The sequence below is a fragment of the Mustela lutreola genome, chromosome 13 (assembly GCF_030435805.1).
Source record: "Mustela lutreola isolate mMusLut2 chromosome 13, mMusLut2.pri, whole genome shotgun sequence".
NCBI classification, from domain to species: Eukaryota; Metazoa; Chordata; class Mammalia; order Carnivora; family Mustelidae; genus Mustela; species Mustela lutreola.
In genome coordinates, this window is record NC_081302.1 from 56,408,493 (window position 1) to 56,418,602 (window position 10,110).

The following is a 10,110-nucleotide window of genomic DNA, read 5'->3' on the forward strand; positions in this document are numbered from 1 at the left end:
ACCAAACATTTAAAGAAGAACTAATTCCTATTCTCCTGAAACTGTTCCAAAAAATAGAAATGGAAGGAAAACTTCCAAACTCATTTTATGAGGCCAGCATCACCTTGATCCCAAAACCAGACAAGGATCCCACCAAAAAAGAGAGCTATAGACCGATATCCTTGATGAACACAGATGCGAAAATACTCAACAAAATACTAGCCAATCGGATTCAACAGTACATTAAAAAGATTATTCACCACGACCAAGTGGGATTTATTCCAGGGCTGCAAGGTTGGTTCAACATCCGCAAATCAGTCAATGTGATACAACACATCAATAAAAGTAAGAACAAGAACCATATGATACTCTCAATAGATGCTGAAAAAGCATTTGACAAAGTACAACATCCCTTCCTGATCAAAACTCTTCAAAGTGTAGGGATAGAGGGCACATACCTCAATATCATCAAAGCCATCTATGAAAAACCCACCGCAAATATCATTCTCAATGGAGAAAAACTGAAAGCTTTTCCGCTAAGGTCAGGAACACGGCAGGGATGTCCATTATCACCACTGCTATTCAACATCGTACTAGAGGTCCTAGCCTCAGCAATCAGACAACAAAAGGAAATTAAAGGCATCCAAATCGGCAAAGAAGAAGTCAAATTATCACTCTTCGCAGATGATATGATACTATATGTGGAAAACCCAAAAGACTCCACTCCAAAACTGCTAGAACTTATACAGGAATTCAGTAAAGTGTCAGGATATAAAATCAATGCACAGAAATCAGTTGCATTTCTCTACACCAACAGCAAGACAGAAGAAAGAGATATTAAGGAGTCAATCCCATTTACAATTGCATCCAAAACCATAAGATACCTAGGAATAAACCTAACCAAAGAGACACAGAATCTATACTCAGAAAACTATAAAGTACTCATGAAAGAAATTGAGGAAGACACAAAGAAATGGAAAAATGTTCCATGCTCCTGGATTGGAAGAATAAATATTGTGAAAATGTCTATGCTACCTAAAGCAATCTACACATTTAATGCAATTCCTATCAAAGTACCATCCATCTTTTTCAAAGAAATGGAACAAATAATTCTAAAATTTATATGGAACCAGAAAAGACCTCGAATAGCCAAAGGGATATTGAAAAAGAAAGCCAACGTTGGTGGCATCACAATTCCGGACTTCAAGCTCTATTACAAAGCTGTCATCATCAAGACAGCATGGTACTGGCACAAAAACAGACACATAGATCAATGGAACAGAATAGAGAGCCCAGAAATAGACCCTCAACTCTATGGTCAACTAATCTTCGACAAAGCAGGAAAGAATGTCCAATGGAAAAAAGACAGCCTTTTCAATAAATGGTGCTGGGAAAATTGGACAGCCACATGCAGAAAAATGAAATTGGACCATTTCCTTACACCACACACGAAAATAGACTCAAAATGGATGAAGGACCTCAATGTACGAAAGGAATCCATCAAAATCCTTGAGGAGAACACGGGCAGCAACCTCTTCGACCTCTGCCGCAGCAACATCTTCCTAGGAACAACGCAAAAGGCAAGGGAAGCAAGGGAAAAAATGAACTACTGGGATTTCATCAAGATCAAAAGCTTTTGCACAGCAAAGGAAACAGTTAACAAAATCAAAAGACAACTGACAGAATGGGAGAAGATATTTGCAAACGACATATCAGATAAAGGACTAGTGTCCAGAATCTATAAAGAACTTAGCAAACTCAACACCCAAAGAACAAATAATCCAATCAAGAAATGGGCAGAAGACATGAACAGACATTTCTGCAAAGAAGACATCCAGATGGCCAACAGACACATGAAAAAGTGCTCCATATCACTTGGCATCAGGGAAATACAAATCAAAACCACAATGAGATATCACCTCACACCAGTCAGAATGGCTAAAATCAACAAGTCAGGAAATGACAGATGCTGGCGAGGATGCGGAGAAAGGGGAACCCTCCTACACTGTTGGTGGGAATGCAAGCTGGTGCAGCCACTCTGGAAAACAGCATGGAGGTTCCTCAAAATGTTGAAAATAGAACTGCCCTATGACCCAGCAATTGCACTATTGGGTATTTACCCTAAAGATACAAATGTAGTGATCCAAAGGGACACATGCACCCGAATGTTTATAGCAGCAATGTCCACAATAGCCAAACTATGGAAAGAACCTAGATGTCCATCAACAGATGAATGGATCAAGAAGATGTGGTATATATACACAATGGAATACTATGCAGCCATCAAAAGAAATGAAATCTTGCCATTTGCAACAACATGGATGGAACTAGAGCATATCATGCTTAGCGAAATAAGTCAAGCAGAGAAAGACAACTATCATATGATCTCCCTGATATGAGGAAGTGGTGATGCAACATGGAGGCTTAAGTGGGTAGAAGAATAAATGAAACAAGATGGGATTGGGAGGGAGACAAACCATAAGTGACTCTTAATCTCACAAAACAAACTGAGGGTTGCCGGGGGGAGGGGGTTGGGGAGAAGGGGGTGGGATTATGGACATTGGGGAGGGTATGTGATTTGGTGAGTGCTGTGAAGTGTGTAAACCTGGTGATTCACAGACCTGGGGATAAAAATATATGTATATAAAAAATATATGTTTATAAAAAATAAAAAAAAAAAAAAAAGAACATAACAAAAAAAAAAAAAAAAAAAAAAAAAAAAAAAAAGAAACTACTTTGAGCTCCTCCACCCCACCCTCCCGCATGTTCATCCTACTGAAGCCACTGGGCTTACCCACACAGGCCCCTACTGTTCCTCTGAAAAAACTTACCTCTATAGACCTTCCCTACCATGTATCTCTTATTTCCCCTTCTGTGCAATGCCAAGTCCAGGGAGGAATTGATACCAAAAATTCAGTTTGATTGATACCAAAATTAATGTTTAGACCATTGAATCTCAACCCTGGCTGCATATTGGTATCATCTGGGGAGCTTTGGAAGAATGCCCATGCCTGGCTCCTACTCCGGACCAAGTAAATTGGCAGCTCAGGCTGGGACCAGAGCACCGGCACGCGTTAAAAGCTGGTGCAGGTCAAGATGTCCTCCAACTCTGAGAGTAATATTAGCGATTCTCAAGCTTGGTTTAAATTCAAAGCTCTTTTCTCTGAATTTCAACTCTTCTGGAGCCCCAGATTCTGCTTGTAAATTTTGGGGAGGTCTGGAAAAAAACAAAACAAAACAAACAAAAAAAACACCTCAATGCCCAAACTGCACCCTGTATCAATTAAATCAGAATTCTGGGGGTGGGAACCAGACATCGGTATTTTTTAAGATTTTTTAGATGCCTCCGAAGTTTAGCCAAATCGAAGAAGCAAAGGGTTAAAAGACAACAACCCAACCTGAAGAGCAGGATCTGTACGGGGCACTTGAAAGAGAGAGGCTTCCAAGCCAGAGTTGGCTGGAACTTAGCTGGAGGTATTAACAGATCTAAAGATAGAATGAGTGAACCAAGAGAGGAGGTCTGCATGGAAAGAGAAAGTGGGAGTCAGAGGGGAAGGGCTCGCACGGAGGGAGAGTGCATGGGTGAGCTGACAGGAACATCCAGTCCTATCTGTTTGGCAGGTCCATCTCCCAAGAGGAAATGAACACATGAGCTTAAGAAAATGTGACACCCTTTGACATTAAAACCATCCCTCTAAAATCCCCTACTCAGGCTGTGTACCCGAGCTCTGTTCTCATTACCATTTGCCTTCCTATTTCATTTCCTGTTGGGAGAGAACGTGTTAGTCAAGGTGACACAAATGTCCACTCTGCTGAGAGGCTCTCATTTCTCATCACAGGTTAATAAATTGTGATATGGGTTTACATGGCCGTCTCTCGAGAGCTTGGCTGATGCGAATCCGTCCCAGAGAACTTGACGCATCTAGCACGTTGATACAGTCCAGTGTTCAAGTTTGCAAAGAGGTTTCACCAAAGTGGCATCCTCTCAGGATTCCTGGGCGTTAGCAAAGCTCTTTTTGTGATAGTCTCCACTGAGTTGGGAGACCCTGGAAGACAGGGGTCCATGTTTTATTCTTCTGTGTATCACTCATACCCAGCTTAGTGCCTGGACATTAGAGGCAATGGTGAGAGTCTAGCTCTTTACACCCATATCAGTGGTGACTGCCCTTTTCACACAACGTGAGTACTCTTTTGGCTGGTGTTGGAGCAGAGTCCTAGAAGCCCTTGTGGGGTGAAGTGCGAATCTCATAGGTACTTGCTTTTGGGAATTCAGAGGATGCTTGGCCTTAGGGAATTCAGGAGGTGTGAGGGGACGGTGTCTGGGGCAGATGGGGCTACTGGGAAGGCTCAGGGTAGTGACATTTCACCATCAGCAGGGAAGTACTTTGATGTTTTAAAAACTAGTAGATACAGGGGCACCTGGGTGGCTCAGTGTGTTAAGCCTCTGCCTTTGGCTCAGGTCATGATCCCAGAGTCCTGGGATCGAGCCCCGCATCGGGCTGCTTAGCAGGGAGCCTGCTTTCTCCTCTCTCTCTGCCTGCCTCTCTGCCTACTTGTGATCTCTCTCTCTCTCTCTCTCCTTCTCTGTTAAATAAATAAACAAAATCTTAAAAAAAAACAAAAACTAGCAGATACAGTCATTTAGCCTCATGGCTAAATATCAGCTTTGTATGTAGGTAACAAGTATTTGTGGATTAGATAAATACCTCTCACGAAAGCCTCCCCACTGCGGTTGGTGGTACTCCAATATCCGCCCACCCCCAGCAGTGCCAGAGACCTTCCTTCCCAGAGCTCCCCGACACCAGACCCATGCAGAGAGTGACTGAGTATGGCCTTGGCTTTCGATCACATAACCTTGGGAGCCAGCTGGGTCTGGTGCCTGGGACACAGGGGCGAGAAGAGAAAAGAGTGTAGCCTCCTCACAGGATTAATACACAAGGCCCAGGCTTGCTTTAGCTTTAATTTAAAAAGAAGCCCTAAGGCCTTTGCAACCGTGAAACTCCCTTGGCAAAATCACTGCTCTTTGCATGGTATTCAAAAGCTGAGCTCTAATATGAAAGCAAAAAAACAAAACAAAACAAAACAAAAAACTATTAGTCTAATATTTATGGCAAAACAGCCTGAGCAGATGAGAACAAAACTTCCGATCCCCTTGAAAGTGGAATCCACTGTGATTTCCCGACGAAGTGACGGTCTAAGAAAGGCTTCTTCAGGATTCTGCTCTCTCTCCTACACTTGATGTTCTGCGACAAGTGATTGCTGGGACATGTCTCTGGGTGAGAACACTGGAAAACACTTGTCTACCGTGTCATTCCAGCTTTGTCATTCTGGTGGTGACTTGTCCATTTCCCTCCTCCGGGCACCTTAAAGGGACACACGCAATCAATGACGACGTGGGAAGATCTAAAGACCTCTTTATGGTTAATTGTGCTGTTGTAAAATATGTTCATAGTTCATCATGTTATCCAAAGTTTGGGCTTTCAGACCTTTCCACTGGCTAGCCTCCTCTGCTAGCTGGCTCCCCACCCCCACTCCTCAATGCCCATAATACCAAATTTCAGTGAACTCTATCTTCTCTTGCTATGGAGAAATCAATCCAGTCTAGAGCTGTTTTTAGAGAAGATTGCTATGCCTCCCAAGGTAGTTTGTAGTATCACTAATACACAAATTATTTCATAGCTTCTGGGTGCGTATAGTTAGAAGAAGGGTTATCTGGTGCCCACTAAGGATGCAGAAGAGATATTGAAACAGATGGACAGATACCTCCCATGGTATGGCAGCAAAACACATCCAGAACAACTCTGACTGTGGGCCACAAGAGCCAGGCATTAGTTTCCCAGTTGCCATTTTGGTGTCCTCTTCCAGGAAGCTCTCAGCTGACATAGAGACAGAAAAGGTTTCATTCCCCAAAAGGAAAAAATCTATTCTATCGTGGGAGCCCGAAGTGAAAACAGCACGTGAACTCAGGGCTGCCAGCATACCCCCGTGCCAGCTGGTTCAATGGGCAGAAGTGAAAATGTTAATAAACACTCTAATGAAAGGAAGTTGTTGGATAGTAATTAACATATGCCATTAGTATCTGTCCCTCCGGCCAGACACTGCAGACAGGCTGAAACCATACATACAAATGAGCGTCTGCTAGGACCGTGCGGGGAAGAAAGGGGGACAGTGTCATTGTGAGTGGCTGGTGTTGTCAGGAGCTTTAAATCATAGGCCACTTAGTAACAAAAACAGGGGAGGCTTTTGTGTTCCAGAACAATCATGTGACTGAAAGTTTAAAAATTGTAATAAACATTTTTTCATGCTTGTTTACTTTCCTTTCGCCTCAAAACATACTGTTTGTAGTTTTTTTTTTTTTTTTCTTTCTTTCTTTCTTAAGGAAAATACCGACTTAGCTCTTTTTTTTTTTTTTTTAAATCAGTGAGTATAGGACTGCAACTTAGGGCCTTTTGTGTTTAAACCACAATTTCCTAATATTTCCAGGAAGAGAGGTGATTACATGAGTCTCATGGGCATCCTGTTAGTTGTATTTTTCAAGATTTACATTATCCCTTTCTGGATGACCTAAAATGACTTATAAATCATACCAAATACTTCCAAATGCTGCCTCTCACAACACAGTGAGAAGTCAAAACTGAAAACACAGAGGCCAGTCAGCTTCAATAGCCTCTTTTTGCAATGAGAAACTGAGGCCCAGAAAGGTGAACCCAAGTCCTTTAAATCACAGGCCTAGACTACTGACCACTAGCCAAGATTTTTTTTCACGTCCCAGGCCACACTGTCTGTCTCACTTTGACCAGGACTCAAAGAGGCATTAAAAAGAGACCAAACCACATTTGGATCCTTCTTCATGGGTGTTGATTCGCTTGGAGCACACACATTTGGGGGGAAACTCAACATTTCAGAAATACCAGGAGCAGTGAAGCTTGGTGCTGTTTGGCAGTGAGACGTTATGAGGAATTAAAATTAGAAGATCGAGCAGGAACAAAGGAAGAAGTGGAAAAAAGAAAGAATTCAAAATCAGAGAGATTACAGTAAAATATGAGCAGACAAGGAGGATGGACACCACAAATAAGTAGGCAGCAGCCTCGGAAGGGTCAGCTGTGGAAGTTAATAAATAATTTTCCCAGGAAATTAATTTGAATGACTGAATTTAGGCCTTTGTGATAATTAAAGTTGGCTGAAATCTATCGCTATTTTGTCTTTGAAGAAAGAACTTATTAAACCAATTAAAGGATAAACAAAAGTATAGACAAATTAATTTAACCTACTTAAGATAACAAAATAACTTTAGAGCATTGTTCGAACTTTAATTATTTAATGCCCTGCCCTACCTTTAAATAAGCGCCATCTACTTGCTCGACCAGACCCAGAAAGACATTTATTTGCGTCTGTTCCGTGATGCCCGTTCACTTCCCAACTGTCAATGAAAAATAAAGGGCTCTATTTGGTGAGGGATTAAAAATCCTTCCTCAGAGGAGCACCTGGGTGGCTCAGTGGGTTAAAGCCTCTGCTTTTGGCCCAGGTCATGGTCCCAGGTTCCTGGGATTGAGTCCTGCATCCGGCCCTCTGCTCAGCAGGGAGCCTGCTTCCTCCTCTCTCTCTGCCTGCTTCTCTGCCTACTTGTGATCTCTGTCTGTCAAATAAATAAATAAAATCTTAAAAAAAAAAAATCCTTCCTTGTAGAACATTCTGTAGGGAGGGAATAGCCAGTCTCACCTGCTACTCCCCAGGGGAACTCTCCGTCAATCCCTTAGGCCTCCGTGGGAAGAGAAGAGAATTCAAGGCTGTCGGCATGAGGTGGGCTCCAGCAGAACTGTCCAGCTGCCCTCAAGGTCCATCTCAGGAAGTTTCAGCCTTTCTCTAATCTGATTGCCCTTTCTCCCAGCCAATGACATCACTTATTCACTAATGTTTTTGTTCAAAGAACTCATATCCAGCACCTTCTTGATACCAGACGTGGTGCTGGGCAGTGGGCCTTTATCTCTGAATGTGACGGAATGGGTGTCTGTCCCTATGTAGCTTTTTGCTGCTTTCTGTGCTTGCCCTTCGGTCAGATTCCATATCAGATTAGAGCACCAGGAGGTGTTAGTTTTTTGCGAGGGACAGAAGGACAGAGGAGCAGTCAAAAAAGAAAAGCTTTCAACAAGTCATTTTTCCTGTCAGTCTGTGGGCCTCCCCAGGCCCCACACAGCTCCGGAGAGAGGGTAAATCATAATGCAAAGGTTCATAGACCAGAATACAAATGTTAGTGCTCGTAAAGACCCTGGACATCACCTGGTACAACCCTCTCACTTAACAGATGAGGACACTGAAGCGTAGAGAAGGAAAGAGCTCTCTTCGAGGTTGTATAGAAGGTTCAGGGCAAAGCCTGCCCTCCAGGGCTCTGTCTCCCTCACCAACTTCGCACAGAAAACAACCAACTAAATCTTGCTTTGGGCAGGAACTCTGTGAGAGTCCATAACTATGTATTAGGAGAAAAGATGAATTGAAACAGCTTTACCAAAGAAGCAACTTAAGGACATCCTTCACAATTGTTGATGGATGCTTATAAAAACAAGGGTGTTGATTGGGGGTCCCTTCTGGAGGCTCAAATACGAATTGAATTGAACACTCGAAATACTGTCAGTGTGGGAGGGCGTCAACATGGGGAAGAACAAGGGAGTGAATTCCAGGCTGTGCTGCTGAGCTCGAACCCTCCCCCAAAAGGTTTCCACCAGGAGAGAAGCCCATTTGACCCTTACTGAGGAGTAATGGTGATTAGGCGGGTGAGTGAATGCTCAGGTCTCTTGCTAGGGTTGTGTCACTGTGGGCTTGTTAAGTGACCAGCGCACATCCCGCAGCGGTGGGGATGGATCCTAACAGAGGATAGTGGCTTTGTCTTGCGCGGGACCCACTGAGCACCCCTTTCTCTAGGTTTCTGAGGTCTTCCATGTGTTTACTGCCATTCCAACACCCTTCTGCCCAGGGACTCTTCCTCTTTCTTTAAAGGATTCCCCGCTGCTGCTGTTGCTGTTAATTGCAAACAAACATGCACTTAGTGTAACAAATTCAAATAACCCAGAAATATACAGAATAAGAGGGTCACCTGGATGGCTCAATCGGTTAAGTGGCTGCCTTAAGCTCAGGTCATGATCTCAGGGCCCTGGGATCCAGCCCCGTGTTGGGCTCTGTGCACTGTGGGAAGCCTGCTTCTCCCTCTTTCTCCCTCTGCTTGTGTTCCCCCTCTCGCTGTGTCTCTCTCTGTCAAATAAATAAATAAAATCTTTAAAAAAAAAAAAAAAAGAATAAGAACTGAACATTCTCTTTCCCTTTCCCCCATTTTGTGCTTCCCCACCAGTTCCTTTTCATACAGGTAACTGCTACTAACAGTTTAATGTAAACACTCGTCCAGAAAAAAATACATTATATCTATAAATGTGTGTGCATATACACAATTTATGTTTTTATTTACATTTATGTGCACTTACATAAAAAGTTTTGTCCAACATAAATTGTACCATATCATACGTATTGTTCTGCAACTTGCCCTATTCCCTAACCTACATATTATGCATATTTTCCCACGCTGGTACCACGTGTCACAAGGTATGTGTATACTCCAGTTTATTTAATGAGGACTCTGATAATCATTTAAGTAGTTTCCGATTCTTTAAAAAGTAACCTCCAATTAACATTAGGTAATTTCTAGGGCGCCTGGGTGGCTCAGTCAGTTAAGCGACTGCCTGTGGCTCAGGTCATGATCCTGGAGTCCTGGGATCGAGTCCTGCTTCGGGTTCCCAGCTCCATGGGAAGTCTGCTTCTGTCTCTGACCTTCTTCTCTCTCATGCTCTCTCTCACTCTCTTTCTCTCAAATAAATAAACAAAATCTTTAAAAAAAAAAATTGAGTGGGGCGCCTGGGTGGCTCAGTGGGTTAAAAAAAAAAATTGAGTAACTTCTTAAATTCTCCTCTCCCACCCCACTGCTCTAAGCTCAGTTATGTAAACGTACCACCATATTCTAATCCTATTATCAACTATGACACTTCGATTGTGCGCTAGTTAAGTAAATGCTGTGCCGAATGAGGAGATGAATATGAGCATTAGAATGTCATAAAATTGAAAGATAGCTATAAAGAACTTAGCAAACTC